Source organism: Papio anubis, chromosome 3, assembly GCF_008728515.1.
Source record: "Papio anubis isolate 15944 chromosome 3, Panubis1.0, whole genome shotgun sequence".
NCBI lineage: Eukaryota > Metazoa > Chordata > Mammalia > Primates > Cercopithecidae > Papio > Papio anubis.
Window position 1 is genome coordinate 155,506,371 of NC_044978.1, and position 22,651 is coordinate 155,529,021.

A 22,651-nucleotide genomic window follows, 5' to 3' on the forward strand; every position below is an offset into this window, starting at 1 on the left:
TCACGCACACTTCCTTCCTTCCACATCACTTTCAGTGTTAAACTCTGTGACTAGGGAAAGGCCCACAGCAAATACATGCAAAGGAGTATCGCTTCCAGCTTCTTCCCAAACTTCCCATCATAAATAGCCCAAGCAGCACTCAGTTCCTTATAACCTCAACAACAGATAAAACAACTAACATCTGCTGAGCAGTTTGTTTCGTCCAGCACTTTTACAAGATAAACCATCTGAAAGTCAAGAAATCCTGCAATCTTGAGGCCAAATACGCTTAACTACACTTCGTGAAAAGGAAGTTAAACTCGGAAATTTCACTTGCTCAATTTTGCAGAAGTACTATTTCACATAGTAAATTCACGAATAAAGATTTGAGGAATTTTGGTTTTATTTTGCTTTTTTTGTGTTTCATTTTGACCGCTACTTACACTAAATCTTCCTGTGTGCTCAGAGGTCAGACTGCCTGGGTTTGATTGTTGTAGCAATTTAGCTGTGTGATCTAGGGAAAATTAATCAATCACTCTGTGCTTCTGTTTTCTCATCTTTAAAAAGGAAATAATACTGTTCTTCCTTTTAGGATTGCTGAAATATTGAGTTTATTAATAACGACTACTTCAAACAGTATCTGGCATGGTAGCAAATGTTCAATAAATATCAGATGTTACTACTGTTGCTATTCTTTTTGAGAGGGAGTCTCGCTCTGTCGCCCAGGCTGGAGTGCAGTGGCAGGATCTCAGCTCACTGCAACCTCCACCTCCCGGGTTCAAGCGATTCTTGTGCCTCAGCCTCCTGAGTAGCTGTGACTACAGGCGTGCACCACCATGACCAGCTAATTTTTCTATTTTTAGTAGAGACGGGGTTTCACCATGTTGGCCCGGCTGATCTTGAACTCCTGACCTTAAGTTATCTGCCAGCCTCCGCCTCCCAAAGTGCTGGGATTACAGGTGTAAACCACCACACCCGGCCTTATGTTATTCTTATTGATCAGTCTCACACCTGATTTTAGTACTGCCTGTATTTCCTAGGTTAGTAAATAAAGCATATTGTGCCCTGCCTTGTAAATGAGCTATCACGTGTGTCTGGCTTCATCCTGTGACTGTTCTTTAGGCTGGGGCTCTGCTTCAAATTTCTCTCTCTGTGTCTCTCCTCTGGCCCATAAAACTTAGCAGAACGCAGCACGTGGTATATAACTATCGATTACATGCAAACCGAAGTTAAATGTGTCTCTCCAAGGTAACATTTTTTTTTTTTTTTTAAATCAACGGGGAAGACTTTCCCTAGCCACTGGATAACAGGACATGTGGTCAAAATAGTTGTGAAGTAAACCTCTAAGGATGCCAAAGAAGCTCTTCTCCTTGGAGACTTTAGCAAGATTTGCACATTCACTCATATGGGCCTCAAAAGATTATGGGGAGAATGACATTCTTTTTTCTAGACAATCTAAAATGCTGGTGCCAGGTATGTACAAAAGAAAAGAAAACCTGCTTCATTTAGCTTTAGTTAAAATGAAGAAACTGGTACAGGTTGAGTCCCTAATCAGAAAATTTGAAATTCGAAATCCTCCAAAATCGGAACCTTTTTTTTTTTTTTTTTTTCTTAGTAATAGGGATGCTAGCTCTGTCGCCCAGGCTGGAGTGCAGTATGGGGAACTCTGCTCCCCACCTCCCGGGTTCATGCCGTTCTCCTGCCTCAGCCTCCCGAGTAGCTGGAACTACAGGTGCCCGCCACCATGCTTAGCTAATGTTTTGTATTTTTAGTAGAGACGTGGTTTCACCGTGTTAGCCAGGATGGTCTCGATCTCCTGACCTTGTGATCCACACGCCTCGGCCTGCCAAAGTGCTGGGAATACAGGTGTGAGCCACCGCGCCCAGCTGGTAATCAGAACCTTTTTGAGCGTGGACATAGTGGTCAAAGAAAATGTTCTTTGGAACATTTCCAATTTTGGGTTTTCAGATAAGGGATACCGAACTGGTAATCACAATGCGAATATTCTAAAATCCAAAACAAAATCCCAAATCCGAAACATTTCTGGTTCCAAGAACTTCGGATAAGGAATAAGGGATTGAAAAAATCGAGGATTAGGAGTACAGGGCAGTAGCAATTGGTAAAGAAGAAAAAAAAAAAAGTATTTTTGTGGTGAAATGTTTACAATGTGGAAGCTTCTTTCAGATGTCACTGTCTCTCTAGACAGAAAATTTCTTGGTAGGATGCTACTACTTAAGATTCACTTTGTACATATTCATTGTCAAGATAAGAAAAATCCTTCAGTTGGAAAGTCTGCAAAGGAGAAAGAACCAAAAAGTTACATATTTAAATGAAAGTATGCTCCTGGGAGGGATGTTACAGAGGTGATCAGGAGGCTTAAAACAAATAAGCATGGTAAGTATTTTTAAATAAATTTTAAATAAGCCTGATTCTATTTCTTCTAGACTAACCGTGCCTTTTCAAAATTCTACTCATGAATGAATAATGTGAAAATAGTTATTACGTTTCAAAGGATGCATTTATCTATGAAAGTGTTAAGATAAAGTCATCTACTCAGAGCTAAGGTTTAGGCTAATTAAAACATATAAATTACTTGTCTTCTGACCTAAAGGAGATAGGCTCAGGCTGGCATCAGCACAAGCCGTGATCTCAGCAGGGAAATTATGATTATAAATGGAATGGAGCTTCAGATATTACAGGATTGCACATGTCAAAATATTTGGGGCTATAACTAATAGACAATCAATATAACAGACGCATGCATCATTCTTCCCTTTGATTTTTCTGGTAAGTTGAACTTAGAATACCTCAAGCAATAATCATTTCATGCCAAAATTACAGTAAAATTTGCATGAATTACTAAAGTATAGTTTTATTTAAAGAAATATTCTACTTTATGAAATTTTGTTATTTGTTCATGTAATGCATTTTCTAGTTTTCTGGGATTATATCTCCATTCCTATTCAAGTCATGCATCGGAAACTAATTTTGTTAGCATCATTGCAAAAAATCTTTCCCTCTATTCAAGAGCAATCTAAGTAGAGCCTATAACTCTACAAAGCTTATTTATGTCAATTTACTTTAAAAACTGGTCTACATTAAATACACTGGAGCATTGTGAATGGTGCAGTGAAACTACTGGGCTATTAAATGCTATTAAATTGTGCACATTGTTGCCAATAGGAACAATGAGTCTGATGTGAAACTGTGTGAACATGCACTGCTGGTGAAACCACGGTGCCTGAGTGTTTATCATTTTATTCCTTTGAAAGGCTAATATACCCCCAGAATTACATTTTTACTCGGATCAATGTAAAGATCACTCTACATTTTTGGCTAATATTTTTCAAGTGTGTGCATTTATAAGCATGTTGGGGATTCCCAATTAAGTGAAAAAAAATCAGGTTGACAGAATTTATAGGGATGAGGGAGCAATTGTTATCTATGGTTGTTTAAAATAGCAAAGCAGCTTGCTTTAAACATTGAAAGAAGCTATATTCTATCACATTGGTTCAACGTATTTGATCATTATTATTAGGAGTTTATAATTAGTTTAAATAGTGCAGTCCAAAAAACGCTTTTGTTGTTTTGTTCTTGTTTGCAATTGGTTAATAGGACTTCAATGTTATACCTGTTAAGAAAATAATCACAGTGTTGAACATAGAAGTAGGGGTAAATGATTTTGTTCCCAACAACAAATATATATGTATTGAACTTTCCTTTAATTTATGTAAATATTCTCAACAATAAAAATAATATCAAAAGGAACTGTTCCAAACAGCTTCTACAGAATCAGAGTTTTGTTCATTCTTTCTTCACCACATGATTTAATGACTGGGTTAGTAGGTGTGCTTTTTAACTTCTTTTTAAAATATAAATCAATGCTTATAAATGAGTGTGTCAACTGTGTTTGAGTGAATGCAAGTTAATGATTCCTTACATATTTGAATGTATGTATATGTATGTGGGTATGATGGTCATCAAACACATTGATGTGTAGCTGTATACAGAAACACAAACATATGCTTTAAAAAAATTTGCACTCTGACTTAGTGAAAGCACTCCTCAGATACATGAGTATAATTTTATGTTGATTTTATGCTCTCTTGTTAATCTTATTTATGTATATATAAGCATGTGTTTAATGTTGTATTATGAAAAAAATTAACTAATATTAATTTAACCAAGTTTAAAATATATTCTGAAGATAACTTTCAGCACCCATACCTACAAAATGCACAAAATCTGTCTTATTATTTTATGTATTGGGAATTAAAATATACTACATGGCTTTACCTAATTATTTTTAAATTAGGGTATATGAGTCAAGCTGTGGACTATTTTATGAACTGTTCTTTGTCCACAGGTTTTTGTTACAGATGATTGTATATGTAGCCAAAATGCCCTTACTATAATCATTGAAAAGAAGAGCTTATATTGGATTTAAATACATATTAGACATACATTTTTATTATCAACATTCTTTGGCCCACACTACCACCTCTTACATTCCTCGGTTCCCCATTTAATTAATATACTGTCGATGCTTCACCATCTATATAAGAGTGTGTATTTGTGTGTACACATAGACTCTAAACTATATAAAATATACCATCACAGCACAAAGAATAGTTCACACTAAAAACAATAGTGATATCTCCTCCATTTTGTCACCATTTTACTAGCTATAAGAACCACCATTTAGGAAAGTGTTATTTTCTGGTTTCAAACTCTGTTTTACTATGTTTTACATAGATGGAACTTGTGCTATTTCTTTTTCTGTCCTTTTCTTCTCTTTTCTTTGTGTCACATGTTTTGTAGGAGAGAAGGAAAGAAGAGAGGCAGGGAGAATTGAAGAATAGAGGGAAAAAATAAGAGAGAAGATAATAGAAGAAAGCGATGAATGGGTCCTACCATTTAATTGACCTCATGCTTATTTTAACCTTTTCCTCTTTTCCCCATAAACAACACATTTCCTAATTCTTACATCATGCTAGCTAAACGTTAAAGCCATAGAAAATAATTTTCCAGGATAGCAGATCTTTTAAACTGCCTATGATGGTGAAATATATCAATCTATCCAAAACTCATCTTATTTGCTGCGTTTAAGATATACCTTGTAATTGAAGGCCAATACGTTCAGATATAAACTAGATGTCTGTGTATATATTGCAGACTTTCCTATAGCAAGAGTAACTTTGTTCCAAAAAGAAACTCTTTTTGAATATATATAAAAAAAAAATCCTTCTAGCTTTGACACCTACTGACCTTATTTTCTAAACATTAAAATTGACAGCAAAACCCTACTACTGATTTCCATAATCCTGTAAAATCTTTGCCCACTTCAGCCTTCTCAATTGCAAAGCTATTCCAGATGGGGACTATGAAATTTTTGCAGCAAGTTCTACAGCACATAATTTTGTTCAATATAGCTATTATGCTACACACAGCTGTATACTGCCACACAAATGAGCACATGTGCAATAGAATTCTTGTATTATAAGTTTTATAAAACTAAAACTGAGATTAAACAGCCATACACAATAATTTGAAACATCAACATGTGCGTTGCTCTAGGGTTATACAAATGGTGCCATTCCTTTTCCAAGAGAAAAACGTTTGTCATTTAATATTCAGTATTAACACAAATGTTTTCCTCAGAATTATAATCTAAATTAGGTGCTTTAAAATACATCAATATATCATTAACTTCTTACTTTAACACATTAGATCTATAGAAGAATCAATTCTCCCTAACAATGGCGAGAGAACCTAATCACTCTCTAAATTTACTTTTAATTAGCATCATCTGCATTAATTGGTGTAGCTGATAGCAAAACATTACAGTGCATTGCTATTTTATATTTAAAATGTAATATATCGTTTGGTCCCATGTCTTTACAAAAGAGCCTTGCTCGTTTTTCCGCAATCCCTTAGTAACTATTTTTAGATGTATTGCTGAATAATCTTCTCCAGGAAATGATATGACGCTATATTAAGGATGCTCTATTCAAATTAATTTTCAGGCAACAATTTGGTCTTTATTTCCTCTGCATATTAGTGAATGTCCTGATAAATAATTTTTCTCTCTCCTTCATCCTCTTCTCCACCAAATTTTTGGATAAATCAAAGGAAATTTTGTGTAATCAAGAAATAGCCAAGAAGGATGAACCTATTATCTATTAAATGTTTCTTATTGACTATGCTATGTTTTCACACACTTATTATTTTCTCACAAAAATTATGTTCACAGGCAACATTTCCATTGTCCTGATGAGGAAGTGAAACAAAAACTAAAGACTAACAAAACACCTAGGTCTCTAAGTAGTTAACTAGATCCCAAGAAGTGACTTTCCAAAGGTAACACAATTCATATTCATAGCCAGGTAGAGTTATACATGTCATAGGTCACAACCAGAGTTCACGTCCTCTGATCCCCAAGTCCAAGGCTCTTTCTGCTGCATCACATATTCTATTGGTGTCCCACCCTCTATCCAGGTACCTTCACTGTAAAGAAAGCTACAAACATATTAATAACAGGCTCTCCAGTGCAATGAAGACCAACAATTGGTTTAATCAAGACCAATTCCTGACATTTACTTCTAGACTTATTATTTTGTTTCCAATGACGGCTTCTTTTCCAATTGCATATTTTCAAAAGCATCCGTTTGGTCTAACCTAACTTTTCTTTCATATATCTTATCTCATTTAATGACATCCCTCTTCATTTTCTACAATAGAAATTCTAGCTGTTCCTGATTATTCCATTTTCCTATCCCAAAATGCCATCAATTTTTTAATTCTGAGGATTCTGCTCTGAAAATACATCTCTAAGACAGTTGTCTTCAAATATTAGTATGCCTCAGATTCACCTGAGAACTTATTAAAACATGGTTGCTGGACCACATCCTCAAAGCATCTGATTTAATTGTTCTGGGATAAGCCCCAGATAATTGGCATTTTTGGCCAGGTGATATCAATGTTTCTGATCTGAGAACCAGATTTTGACATGCACCATTCCAGGAGATCCTACCACTTTTTGCCCACAGGTATTGTATTATAGTCTCATCCGTATCTTAGATAACTACAAAAAAACACACAAACTGGGTATTTTAGTCACTACCCTTCCTCCCTCCATTCCTCAACTCATCCTGTACCATTTTAATAAGTACAAACAGAAATCTGAGAATGTTATCAAATAACTCATGAATCTCTTCAATGGCATTCCACTGTCCAGAGATCAAGTGATCACCTTAACATTATGGTTTTCATCTACCATGATCTCCTGTTTGTTCTGGCTGTTTCTCTTGCACAAACTTTCACCTTAATCTTAGTCTGGCCAACTCTTCTCTCTTATTTAATAAATTAGAACATGGGCAATAGAATTCTTGTAATATAAGTTTTATAAAACTAAACGTCTATTTCAAAAGTCATATTCTTTGTGAAATATGCCCAAGCTTCCCCTGGCAGAGTTGGTAACGTCTTACTTAGATTCTCTCTTTTGCTTAGTAATAGCTCAATTGAATTGTTCGTTATATTTAAATCAATTATCACTTGGTTCCTTTAGAGGCTTATTTCTATTTGCCAAAGCCTCCACACACACACAAAATCAACAACTTTAGATATTGAGTACCTTATGATTATTTCCTTCTCCCACCCCCCAATAAAAATAAAGAGAAAAAAAGATAATTTGTTTGGCCCGATGACTTCCCTTTATTAAGTGTTCTTTAAAAATGTCTTGATTACAAATATATCATTCAGCATATATTATCACCACCAACACACTATGCTAATGCCAAACTGTACTAAAGAAAGAGTTCAACATTATCTGCATGATTTTAGAAAAAAAATTGTGTAGGCATGTGTCTCTGAGACACAAATGTCTAAATCAATACACAATTATTTCTGTGTAATTTAAATCACCATCTTTAAACATATACAGAAATTGCCTTGATCAACACCTCATGATATGGTCTGTCCTCATCCTCAGTTTTAAGGATTTTACTTTCTGCATGAAAATTCAAAATTTACTACCATCCACATTTATATTTTCTGAATTATATAGTCATAGGGTAAATTCTAAAACCGTTAAAACACATCTTCAATACTAAAAGCATTTTAAATTCTAAGAAAAATATCATCCAACTGGAGGCTGAAATTACCATGGACTAATTTTTATAGCCTTTTCCTTTCCTGCCATATCACAAATTATTATTAATATTTCTTCTATACTTTCTAAAATGACCATTTATAGAATAAAAAAGAATATAATAAATTACAGAATTATAGACAAATTTATTTTGTTTTCCTCAACCACTTTATTAAATCTCTCTTTAGCTGGTAAAATTTCCCATAAAAATCACCTATCTGGAAATAATGCAAAGCTTTCAGAAATAGTATGTTGATGTGAACAAAAAAAAAAAAAAAAAAAAAAAGGAAAGAAGGAAAACATTCAGCTTGTGTTTAAATCACCGTGTTCAGAGTTCACTGATTTTACAGTAATACTTCTTGGCAATTAGTACCCAATTTAGCTTTGTCCAATAAATAGAGTAAATAGGCAGTTTTCCTAAGTCTAGTTAAATCATTGTTATTACTGAAAGCAAGAAAACAATTTAATCATTTCAATGCAGAGTATAACATGTTAAAAGATGTGTTTACACCATGGATTATTACCTTTGAAAAAGTATTTGAGTCTTTTTTGTGTAAAAGAAAAACCCAATGGTGAAATTCTGACTCCTAAGCACTGTTCTCATCAATTGTCTTATAATTAAATCTAGTTATTCCTCAGTATTATAAAAACAATGGTGAAATCTGTCTAAGCGACTATACTATAAAAATAAAACTAAGGCTCACGCTTGTAATCCCAGCACTTTGGGAGGCCGAGGCGGGCGGATCACGAGGTCAGGAGATGGAGACCATCCTGGCTAACACAATGAAACCCCGTCTCTACTAAAAATACAAAAAATTAGCTGGGCGTGATGGCGGGAGCTTGTAGTCCCAGCTACTCCGGGGGCTGAGGCAGGAGAATGGCGTGAACCCGGGAGGCGGCGTTTGCAGTGAGCCGAGATCGTGCCACTGCACTCCAGTCTGGGCGACAGAGTGAGACTCTGTCTCAAAAAAATAAATAAGTAAATAAATAAATAAAATAATAAATAAATAAATGAAGATAATAATAATAATAAAACTAAGTTTTCCCAGTGTCTGACAAGGTAAAAAGATGTTAGCAAATGTCTGTCACATTTCTACAGTTTCTGAAGGAACCCACTTTTCAACTAACAGTAGCACATACCAAGATCATCTCAAAAGGTCTGAGTAGGTGTGCTAAACTAAGAAAGTCTCTTGAAGGGGAAGAAAACTCATTTTCCTCTTTCCTTTATTTGGCTTTGTCTCAAATCCCTTTTTTCTTCATGAAAGGCTTACTGATTCTATCCATGCTGAAAAATGTGCTCGCCTACCGGAATCACTATCCTTTCTTTATGGTATAGCCGCTGTGACAGTTATTAGTCTACCTGAGGAACATTGCAAACAATTCCAAACTCTGAGGGGGTTTGCTCTAGTTAGAATGACCACATTAAAATGGATAACTTCGTTTTTTCATTCAGCATGTGTTGACCTTTGGCTATGACCATTTGGGTGAGATAGTCAGCATGTGTTAGACGACAAGGAAAATTAGTATCAAAAGGGAAGCAAATAAAAAAGTCTAAAGAAAGGCACTAAGGTTTTGTGAAAGGGCAAAGACAAGACAGAGAGATAGAAGATACATGGATTTTTATATATTTAATTCGATGTGAATATAAATATATGTATAAACATCGAAGAGGCACAATAATGGTCACCAAAGATGTACATGTCCTGACCCCAGAAACCTGTGAATACATTAGGTTACATGGCAAGGGGTGGAGGATCAAAGTGGCTGATAATCTGACTTTCAAATGCAGAGATTATCCTGGATAATCCTGGTGGACTCAATGTAATCAAAGGGTCCTTGCACAAGAAGATGGAGGCAGGGAGGGAGCCCTGGAGAGATTCAGTGTTAGAAGTATAAGGCCCAATATGGCTCTGAAGACAGAAAAATGGGGCCACTAGCAAAGGAATGTGGGAGGGCAGCCTTCAGAAGCTGAAAAAGGCAAGAAAAGGGATTCTCCACTAGAGTCTCCAAAAGGAACGCAGCCTCACTGACACTTTGATTTTAGTCCAGTGAGACACACTTTGGACTTCTGAACTCCAGAATTGTAACATAATAAATGTGCTGTTTTAAGCCACTAAGTTTGTGTTAATGTGTACAGTAGAAATAGAAAATAAACACACCCTTCCTCGTTCATCTTTTTTTTTTTTTTTTTTTGAGACGGGGTCTGGCGCGGTGGCCCAGGCTGGAGCGCAGTGGCGCGATTTCTGCTCACTGCAAGCTCCGCCTCCCAGGTTCACGCCATTCTCTGCCTCAGCCTCCTGAGTAGCTGGGACTACAGGCACTTGCCACCACACCCGGCCACTTTTCTGTATTTTTTGTAGAGACAGGTTTTCACTGTGTTAGCCAGGATGGTCTGGATCTCTTGACCTCATGATCCTCCCGCCTCAGCCTCCAAAGTGCTGGGAATACAGGTGTGAGCCACTGCGCCCAGCCCTGGTTCACCTTTAAATTGCAGTTTTCCTTATGTGTATAAACTGTCTATGTCAATGTAGACCAACAGAAGAAATATAATGTAAATCCCACATAAGAACCACAAACATAATTTAAAATGCCCTTTAAGCCACATTAAAAAAATTTTTAATGATATTAATTCTAATGTCTTTTGTTCAATGTAATATGTCCAAATATTGTGTCACTATGTGATCAATTAAAAATTATAAATGAGATATTTAATATTCCTTTTGTTTCTACTAAATCTTCTAAATCTGGTATGTTTGTAATACCACACATCTCAATTTTGACTAGCCACATTTCAACTGCTAAACTGTCATGACTGGCTAGCAACTGCTACATTAAACAGTCCCGATTTCACATAGAGATATTTTATCTATCACCCAAAAGCCAAGTTGGATGATAGTTTTGAATATGCCTATATTAGAAAACTATAATTTTAACATTGCAGCTGTTTTAAATGGATAGTGATTTTTATACATTTTCAAAGTTTATGCGCTTTGACTTTTGCCAAAACATTCAATACATAGTCTAAACCTGAACACAGAAACTTAAACGTTAATAGGACCGTATCAACATGTGAAGTAATTTCAAATGACTAAGTAGAAGTCTGGAGTATTTACGTATCAACTATGCCTTCAGAAAGGCGTATTAGAAAGCTGATCTTCAAATTCTATACAAATTTGATTTTTATAACCTATCTTTTCAAATGTGAGTTTCTGCTTAATCTATTTGGACTCCAATTTTTGTGGTACAAAATGAAGATAAAATGACTTTGCTTTTTTTCATCTACTTCTGAATGGCTGCTTATTTTTATCAAAGCATAGGTACAACAAAGCTGTCATGGGTCATCGTGTCAGTTCAGAGATACTGAACAGAAATAGCCAGAGTATTGGGGTGAGAACACAGGTATTTCAGGGCATCCTTTCCAATGGTTGGCTAAATTCTACAGCTTTCCATTTCTTATACTTTGAGATAATTTACGTAAAGGCAAAAATGCATAATTTATTTTAATGAAATTTCATAAAGACATTTAACAAAGAGAAAATACATAATTGTAGATTATAAGAATCAATAATATTTCTGAAGGTTTTTATTACAAACTAAGCAGTTAGTAGGATGCCCCCCACAACACCATTATACTTATTTTTCTAAATAAAATAACTGTATTGATATTTTAAAATGGTAGCTGATAATACAGTCTCTTTCACTGCCCATGTTAATATTCTATTCAACTAGTTACCAACTTAGCATTTTTTGGGCCGGGCGCGGTGGCTCAAGCCTGTAATCCCAGCACTTTGGGAGGCCGAGACGGGCGGATCACGAGGTCAGGAGAGCGAGACCATCCTGGCTAACCCGGTGAAACCGCGTTTCTACTAAAAAATACAAAAAACTAGCCGGGCGAGGTGGCGGGCGCCTGTAGTCCCAGCTACTCGGGAGGCTGAGGCAGGAGAATGGCGTGAACCCGGGAGGCGGAGCTTGCAGTGAGCTGAGATCCGGCCACTGCACTCCAGCCCGGGCGACAGAGCGAGACTCCGTCTCAAAAACAAAACAAAACAAAACAAAAAAACAAAACAAAAAAAACTTAGCATTTTTTTTTTTCCTTTTCTGGTCTCCAAACTTACACATTTTGGGGATATTATGAACTGTGAATGTATACCCACACAGACACACTCTCTCTTCTAAACATTTAGTGGGCGTTACAGGTTTTAAATAAAATTTATTACAATCTTCATATAATTTACAGTTGAATGAATGTTTCAACTCTAAGACTGTTTATTTAGGATTATCACTATTTAGTCAAAAAAAAATCTAAATTGAAGATGGTCTTCAAATCTCTTAAAGTATTTTTTCCTACAAAAATAGTAAAAATAAAACTTCTACATTTTTTTTTTCCCGTGTACTGGCTTTAGTTGACTTTTTCTCGTAAAGTAGTATCAAAACCTAAACTGACAGTGTATCTAATACCCTGATATGACAACACTGTTTTTTGACAGTTACCTAATACTTACGTTAGGAATGGGTTTTCCCTACAATTAACGAAGTATCACACTTTATGAACCATGTTATTTATCATCATTATCATTTTCATAGCATCTTGCCACTTTGAAGGCTCCTTCTGTTTATGTTTTAACTCAGTCTCGATTATGGTTTCATTAGATGTATGGAGCACGGCACCACCTTGGAAAAGTAAAGCATCGTGACCAGACTTGAAAGTATCTGAACACCTTACTTCTTCACTTTATTTCAAAAAATTGTCAGGCACAGTATCTACCCATGTAGGATCACATACATGGGAAATACAGAAACTAGCATTGGAAGAGCCATAGGTAGGCATATAACTTGGCTCCCCCAACTTTACACACAGCACATGTGAGATGAAGGAAACATCTATAAAAGTTCTGACTGGCAGTTTGATCTCTGAGGGTTGTCTGTCAAAAACTAATGGGACAGGGCGGGCACAATGGCTCAGCACTTTGGGAGGGCAATACCGGCAGGTCATCTGAGGTGAGGAGTTCCAGACCAGCCTGGCCAACCTGGTGAAACCCCGTCTCTACTAAAAATACAAAAATTAGCCAGGCATGGTGGTGGGCACCTGTAATCCCAGCTACTCAGGAGGCTGAGGCAGGAGAATCACTTGAACCTAGGATGCGGAGGTTGCAGTGAGCCAAGATCATGCCATTGCACTCCAGTCTTGGCAATAGAGCAAGATTCCATCAGGAAAAAAAAAAAAAAAAAAAAAAAAAGATTAGGATAGTAGTACTCCTTTGGCACTGATATTAGCAACAGTAGTTGGGAGCAAGGGGTGAAGAGCTTGTTATATGTATTTTATGTATTTTAGTATTTGCCTTTTTATTTTTTCAATCTTTGCTGGTAACATCAGCTCCTTCTCCTTTGGCTGACTCTTGTGATTTATAAGATGATTTACAAGGTCTATTCCCTAAGCTTGGCTGCAGTAAAGAAATTAACCCCATCTGAAAGGCAACGGGGACATGGCTTGACAATACCAAAAGTAAAAACCAGAAGCTCAAGAGGAAGCATCATTATATTACACTTTTTTCTTCTTCTTTGGGACAATTCTTCAAACACTTGAAATTAGTATCATTTCCCCCTAACAGTCTAAGGTTGTTGTTATGCTGAGGCATCCTGTAAGATCGTCTCATATCTTTGTGTGGCCAGTGGACAGAGAAGTGCTGAAACCCAGTGGCACTGTTGGTATTCAGCCGGATTGGGAATTATCCATTGTGAGCCACCATAAAGAATAAAAGTTTCCTTAGAGGACATGTTGCATCATAGGACCATTATGCAAAATCTAAAATAAGACTGGCTGACATGTTGATATTTACTTAACAAACCCTGTGAGCCAAGCACAATGCTCCCTGTTTTGTATTACTAGTTCATTTATCTTCAATACAATTCTATCATGTACCAAGCATTATGATCCCTGTTTTTTGATAAGGAAACTGAGGCCTCAGAAGGCCTTGTTATTTGCCCAAAGTCATTCACCTAGTCACAGAACTAGGACTTGATAATTCATCTGTTTGATTTCAAAGACAAGGTTCTACTCACCACATAAAAGAAGTTTTAAGGACCGTTCCATGCCCAATAACTGCATGAAGTCTTTTCAAATATTTAGTAAAATTCCTCTAATAAAGAAAAATGGTGTGTATATATGTATATGTTTATATATATGTAAATACTATCTTATATACATTTAACACATAAACATATATATTTTTTATATAAATCTTAATTTTAAGCAATATTTTAATTATTTTCTGTGAGGGAGGAGGCTAAAACCACAGGAAGCCAAGAGAAATAATCTAGAATTACTAAAAGGAACACTGAATCTCCACAAAAACGGTGACCAGTTTTATTCTTTGGTGTCAATTTCAAATACTAAATCAAAAACATTTAACCTTTGCCTTTTAAAGTTAAATGAGAACCCGAGAATCTAAATCTGCACTGTGCAATATGATAACTACTAGCCAAATGTGGCTATTTAAATGGAAATTAAGATTAAATAAAATATGAAAAAATCAGTTCCTCAGTCTCGAGAGTGCTGATCTAAATGAAACTAAGGGCTAAGTGCTAATTTTACTGGGGATATCCCTCCTTAACTCTTTTCTTCTTGTCTAGTCTCTGCCCTCTTTCCTCCCTCTCACAACGGTGCACTTTGGAGGAAGAGGAACTGTTTGTCATTTTCACATTATCTTTCATAGGATCCAGTGGGAAAGCTGTCCATTTAGGTAAAAATGACAGCTGGCAAAACACAAACGGACCTTCTGACTTGGGGGTGAGGAGTAAAGTCCAGCCAATGGCATAATGTAGCAGGCATCATTTTAAAACTCACAACATTTCCGTGGTGACTTGAGTCTTGAGTGCTTCCAGATTATATTGGAAGAGAACGAGTTTTAAAAAGAGATGGCTGTTTGAAAAACATAACATCTAGATGGAAAGAACCCAGCGTAGCGTGAAAAATAGATGAAGAAATGAACAAAGCAGTGAGCATTTACATCTATAGAATCCCCTTTTCTAAAGTGAAGAAACTGGAATACCTCTCTTCCTTACTATACCTGACCTCAGTTTTCTTTCATTACATATGTAAAGAATTATAGATACTTATTTTAGATCTACTATAAAAAAGATGGGTTATTATTATTCCCATTATGCACAAATGACTTATAAAAAAGTTTGCATTTTAAAAATGGGAAGTTGAGCAAGATGGCAATTTGGATTGTGAGGCCATGAAGCAGAAGTGGGATCATATAATGCTGTGCCCACTTTTAGCTCTTGCAAATGGTTTCAATGATAAAGGCGAATATCATTGACATCCATATTTTTAATAGCATTAATGATTTTCATAATCACAATAGTATTCCCTAACTCTAGCAAGTCTGTGGGATTATAGGAGTGGTTTGCCAAAGCCTATTTCATAGCTATTTAATAAGTGTTTACCCAAGGTAGATTGATTTATATTCTTCTTAAACATTGTACCATATATAAAAGAACACATCCGTAAACCAAAGTGACTATTTTGAAAAAGAAAACAAAAGCACAGGATAGAAAGGGTAAGAATTCTTTCTTTTTCTGTCACACATGGAATTGACATGTATTAACACAAAATCATGGTAAGTAGCATTCTGGAAGAGACTTCTCTATCACTCAAGTTGCTATCATGCTGAAAACATTTTTATAGTGTATATATTCTATACATATTGTGTATCTATAGTGTGTGTCTGTATAGTATGTGTACATACATATGTAGATAGGCACATAGACAGATGTATGCACATTGTTCAACTTCCTTGAGGCTATCATTGCATGCTTTTTTTCCTCTTTAGGCACAAGATTTTTAAATTTTGTAAAGAAAAAATGTAGAATAATGCTGAATGCTTGCTCTTATTTGACTACATTATATAAAAATTATACTATAATCATAAAGAGAATTTGCCAAATAGAACTCAATATTTATTAGTGTAATAAATGCTGTATATAGTCCTTCAGTTTATTAGTCTGTATTTGTCAACATTCTAATCTGATTAACTTCTGTATTCTATTTCCAGGTACCACATATATTACCAGGAACCCTTTGAAAAGTCAGTACCATGTGAATAAATTCTAACACATTTTTCTAGACATAGTTTGAGGCAAAACTTTTGACAATTTGGTATATAAAGTAATGATTCATTGATATTTATCAATCTCTCTCCCTCTCTCTTTTCACTGAAATTTATACATTTTTTTGGTGGGGAATGGTGTCAGATAATCAGCGCTATGTTGGAAATATACAACATAACCCCTAATCAATCATTAGCTACTCCTTTGTTTCACTTCCTTAGCTTGGTCATGAATCTCTAACTCATTGAGTGTTAGACCAGCGACCTCCAAAACATTGCCTAAAGGTAGGCAAAAGGAGAGGTTAGAGCTCACAAGGGTTCTGTGCTTCTACTTTGTAAGTACTGCCCATTATTTTAGTACCTGCAGTTCCTTGGAATGGTGCGGCACCTGTAAAAGGTTAATGAGCATAGAGACTTTCAGGCATAATGCAAATTACAGACACTACACAGACATTTCATCAAGAAACAGACAAGCAACATGCACGCTGCAGGCACGCTACAGGTGGCAGATATTACTGCAGCTCCATCACTGGGATATGGTACAGATTATATATTTATACATATTAGTGAGATGTATATATTTGGAGAGATACCATTCATAAGTACTATTTAAAAAGAGAGAGAGAGAAAATTGTTTTTCAACAGGTTTTAGGTGCACCTATCTTAGCTTGTTTTGCAATCAGATATTTACACCATTCTTGTTGTGACAGATCATGAGAAATCTCTTCGACTTTATCAAATAAATTAAATAATGTAAGAAACAAGTTTCTTTAAAAAACGACAACAACCACTGTGATTCACTTCTATCCACAAAGTTTTGCATTCACAAATTCAGGCACCTTGGCTTCGCATAAAACATTTTTAATGCTAAAAATAAACTGTGGTCTAAATAATCTACAATAAATATTTTAGGTAGATTTGAAGTCTCTGATCTGTTGAAAAGTAAGGTGAGGACTTTTTGATGAACTCTCAATTAAAAAAGAGAAATCAAGCTGTCAGTTTTTCTAAAAATCTTGAATGATTTGCCTTCAAAATCACATTCATTATTCTATGAGAATCGTCAGGCATTAATGTACATGCATTAATACTACCATCATTGCAGAGGGCCTGCAGAGAAAGAGTTCTTCCATTCCCAGTTTCATTTAAAAAATAATCTCTTGTTATTTTTGTAACACTAAGCACTAATACAGAAGTAATCAAATTAGCATTAGCAGTTCATGTTGTAAACTTCAATGTGTATTGCTACAACATCAAAGTAAAAATATTTGCATATCAAAAGTAAAAGAGGTGGGATTTAAATGGATTTCGTGTCTTAAACAAAACTAACTAGGCCTTGATGATACCTTAAATGATAAATAGTTCGCAAATATAGAAATTGAATATATTTATATTTCTTTTTCAACAAACCCAAGGCCTGTGTACTAAATGCTAATGAAATATGAATATTAGAAAAAAATGGAATATGACAGTGCATATGGAAAATGTTGGGCTTCTCATAAACTGAGAATTCTGTTTAATTCATACTATAGTGTTTACAACTGTTTATAACTAAGAGTATGTAGGTGACAATTCTGTCTACCCATGTATCTAACATATTACAATATTCTGAGTCTAATTATTCTCAGTAATTCATCATATAGAAAAATGTAATGGAGTTGATAGAGTTGTGGGCAGAAACATGCCAAAATAATGTGTTTTCTACAGTATGCATCCCTCATTTTTTGTCACATGGTACTATCGTGCAGTTTCTATCTGCCTACCACAATGTCTAATGTTTTAATATTCCTTTCTCACATGGTGATTCGGATGGCCAAACTGAATAAAACACACAATTTTTATAAATGAGTATTTTTATGCAACTCATGTCTGTGTGCTTTCTAGGGAATAGCATGTTTTTGCAGATGCAAATCTGGCCTTTAAAATAATTTATATTACTGCCTTAGCTCAGTCTCATCTTGACAGTGACCTGGTGAGTGACCACCATGTGCAGTACAATATCCTCCCTAGAAACTAAATATCCCCTAATATACTTACAGGGTTCTTTCCTCCTTGGTGCACACTCCTAAATTGCCCTAATAAGAAAAGCATTTCTTAGGTTTCATTAGCATGACTATGCACCAATATTTTATTTTGTTGTTTCACATTCCAACTAATATTTAAAAATATTCTTATGGTATTATTATGTCTCAAAATATTTCCAAAAATATATAAGAAATAAATGTATTCACATTTATTTTAATTCTATATAGGTACCTAGAAAAAAGAAAACTGATTTTTTTCAGAGATAAGTTCTCACTATGTTCCCCAGACTGGACTAGAACTTCTGGATTCAAGTGTTCCTCCTGCCTCAGCCATCTGAGAAGCTGAGAATACAGGGGAGAAAAATACTATTTTATAACTCATTTTCATGATTTAAAATTATGTAAAATAATTCAAGAATTACTAATGGCAAAACTTCCCAGAGATACTATGAATAATATCCATCTCATTTTATAGCTATTAAAGGAGGTTCATGGAGCCAACTTGACATCTGTACTTAGAAGCTTTTGAGGCAGTAGCTGGGTATCCTTTAAAAAAAGACATACTAGGAATGGGTAAATAAGAAAAAAAAAAAAAAAAGATTTTCAAGTAAAAACCTGGTATAAAATAGATATGAATTATTACTTTTTCCTAACCTTGTTATTAGGTGATCTGTAAATTAACTGCATGATATACTTGGATTAAGTTTTGTTTTTGTTGTTGTTTGTTTGATTTTAAGAAAATTTTGGAGTACTATAGAAGAATAATATGTATTAGCTTTCTTATCATAAAATCTTAAAGGAATGGAGTAGAAAAAGGGCCAATTTCGGTTGGGCTTGGTGGCTCACACCTGTAATCCCAGCACTTTGGGAGGCCGAGGCGGGTGGATCACGAGGTCAGGAGATCAAGACCATCCTGGCTAACACGGTGAAACCCCGTCTCTACTAAAAATACAAAAAAAAAAAATTAGCCGGGCATGGTGGCGGGCGCCTGTAGTCCCAGCTACTCGGGAGGCTGAGGCAGGAGAATGGCGTGAACCCGGGAGGTGGAGCTTGCAGGGTGCCGAGACGGCGCCACCACACACCAGGCTGGGCGAAAAAGAAAAACTCCGACTAAAAAAAAAAAAAAAAAAAAAAAAAAAAAAGAAAAAGAAAAAGGGCCAATTTCTCTAATTTACGATCAATGAATACTGTGATTTCCATGTAGGTATAAAATGTCACAGTGTATTGTAGAATGTTATGCACAAAGATAAAGATATTTTCTTTTTTTCCTTTATTTATTTATTTATTTATTTTTTGAGACAGAGTCTCGCTCTGTCACCCAGACTGGAGTGCAGTGGTGTGATCTCTGCTCACTGCAAGCTCTGCCTCCCGGGTTCAAGCGATTCTTCTGCCTCGGCCACCCAAGTAGCTGGGACTACAGGCACCCACCACCATGCCCGGCTATTTTTTGTATTTTTAGTAGAGACGGGATGTCACCATGTTGATCAAGATGGTCTCGATCTCTTGACTTCGTGATCCGCCCGCCTCGGCCTCCTGAAGTGCTGGGATTACAAGCGTGAGCCAGCATGCCTGGACGATAAAGACATTTTCAAATGGATTCTAATTATATTAGAACAGTTTTAAATTTCAGATAAGAAAAATCAAATTGTGCAAAGATCACCTTTGTCATTGTTCAGTCATTTATTCATAGTGATATTATAAGGTCATTAGACTTTTTTCTTGGTGGGAGGAGGTGAAACCAGGATTATCTACACATCTCTCACTGGTTTGACTTTTCAGATTTGCTACAATATCTATATAATAGTGAATCATTTTATGCTCATGTAGAAATAGGTGGGTTTTTACCTTGCTTGTTTGTTGTTTTGCTTTTCTATGTGCGTTTAAGAAAGGCACTTATAGCTACAAAGCATCTTCATGGGAAATAATAATTCTATTCTCAGGAGAAAATAGACTAATTTTTTTTTTTTTTTTTTAAAGACTAAAAATGACCTCTTGGGAAGAAAGGACAGATCTGAATATTAATGTAATCAGTAGTTTTCATTTAACAGGCAAGGAGAAATCAATTGCAGGCCAAAAGAAACTGTAAGTTAGATATCTCAGACTCAATACTAGAAGGAAAATTTCAACTTTTAAAGAAGAATTCCGTACGTGGATTAATTTTTCTTGGGTCTAGAAAGAATTGAAAATACCCATCTCAAGTCTTTTAACTATTTCAGGTAAAAAAGATCCTACTTTTCAAGGTGATTCTTACAAAAGACTAAGCTTTGAATTTAAAAAGTCACAATAATTATGATAGTCTCGGGTATAACATGTCGTGGTGGTTACAGGGCCAGAGGATGGTAGTGCATCTATTTTGTTGTTATTGTTGTTCTTTTAAATATAAATAAACCAAAAGAGATAAAATGTAATGAAAAGACAATGGAATATTTAACATTATCTAGCTCAAACCCTTCTTTTTGCAGATTAACACTGCAGCCCCAAAAGACAATGGTTTACTCAGGGTCATACATCCTTCTGCAAAGCAAGGATGAAATCATAGGTTTAAAATTTCAAAAATTGAGAAATGTGCTTATTTCAAAGGTAAGATGAGTCAGTTGAAGGTAAATCAACTACGTATTGATGGGCATCTACTTTATGATAAGTGCTATGCTACATGCTTCATACAAATGTTTTCATTTCACTCTGTCACAGCTCAGGAGGTAAGAAATTTTGCTGATTTTTCAAAATGGAATACTTAAAGTCAAAAAGGTTAAATAAATTATCCAAGATCACAAAATTAGTAAGTTGACTGCATAGTCACCACTAAAACCCAAGTCATTCTCTTTCTTAAGCCATCTTCTTTCTATTTTACTGGATGTTAAAATATCTGAACTCAAGGCCTGTTCTATAATCAACCTAGCCTGGAATAATATTTGTTGAAAAAATGAAGGTAATAATGTATAATGCTTCCCATAAAGGAACTGAAATATAAATCTAATAAATAATTAGTAGATCTTCTGACTCCAAACAAAGACAAATGAAGTTTCTAAGCATGATGAAATACAAGGGCCGAGCATGGTGGCTCATGCCTGTAATCCCAGCACTTTGGGAGGCCAAAGTCGGGGGATCACTTTAGTTCACGAGTTCTAGACCAGCCTGGCCAACATGGTGAAACTCCATCTCTACTAAAAAGATGAAAATTAGCTGGATGTGGTGGCAGGCACCTGTAATCCCAGCTACTTGGGAGGCTGAAGTAGGAAAATCACTTGAACCCAGGAGGCGGAGGTTGCAGTGAGCAGAGATCACGTCACTGCACTTCAGCCTGGGCGACAGAGCAAGACTCTGTCCAAAACAACAACAACAACAACAACAACAACAACAAAAAGATGAAATATAAAAGAGTGCACAAATGTCCCCTTCTTTTTTTTAATAGTATTACTATTCCAGCCTTTTGCCCCAGAAAACAAATGTAGCTAAAGTTTCAGGGACATTTCTCATTACACATGTTTATGGTCATATATGGCTGGCTTTCTTTCTATAAAATAAACGTTTTATTTAATCTTCCTTTTGCCACATTCTACTGGAATTACCTTTATTGCCCATGGTCTCTTCTATATTTAACCAGAAATTTCATTGTCGTAGAAGTAGCAAATTGGCCGCCTTTAGAGGTGACTCACAAGGACACACAAATTTTTGGAATTACGTATTGGCAGGCAATTTGCTCCTGCATACAATTCTAAACCTTAAGTTTTACTCTTTCTTTGGGGCACCAGTCATCTTACAGTAATGATCACATAATCACAGTCTTTAGAGTTAATTGTAAAGAACTATACTGTCAGTGAGTCCAACTTCCTTATGTTTATGTGTGAAGAAACTAAAGACCTGAGAAGTAAAATTGGCTGGGAGAAAACGTTCCCAAGGAACAGAAGATTCAAGACCAAATATAGGCTTCCTAATCCATTGCTCTTTCCATATGTTCTCACAATAAGCGTCAAACAAACACTCTGCTGACAAAGATTCTCAAATATTTAAGGATAAGAAAGGAAGGCCAGGCCTTTATCCAAGAATGCCACTTTGAAGTCTTTTCTGTTTCAGCAGTCTCTAGTTACGAGGCAAGATTTTATATGGAAACTAACCTTTGTGTGTGAACCCCTCCTCTGGGCTCACTTTTACCTCCCCCAAAGAATAGCAAGGCCTTTTTTTTCTATTTTACATATTTTTATTAATTAGTATGTTTGAATTTGGAATGTGTTTTACTAATTTCCTTAATCCTGCAACTCTGTGAACATGAACACAGTTGTTTCTCGAAATCAATCAATCTTAGCACTAGGGATACTAATGTCAGATCAAGAGGTGTCAGTAAAAAGGTCTCAGAATTTACTACAGAGAAATGTGGAATGCTTTTTGTGAAA

General features: G+C 35.6%; 1 protein-coding gene across 5 annotated transcripts in view; it reads right to left on the bottom strand.

Annotated features, from left to right (window-relative positions):
• Positions 1-22,651, bottom strand: part of PCDH7 (protocadherin 7) — a 535,818-nt gene that overhangs the window by 142,560 nt on the left and 370,607 nt on the right. The window lies entirely within an intron of this gene.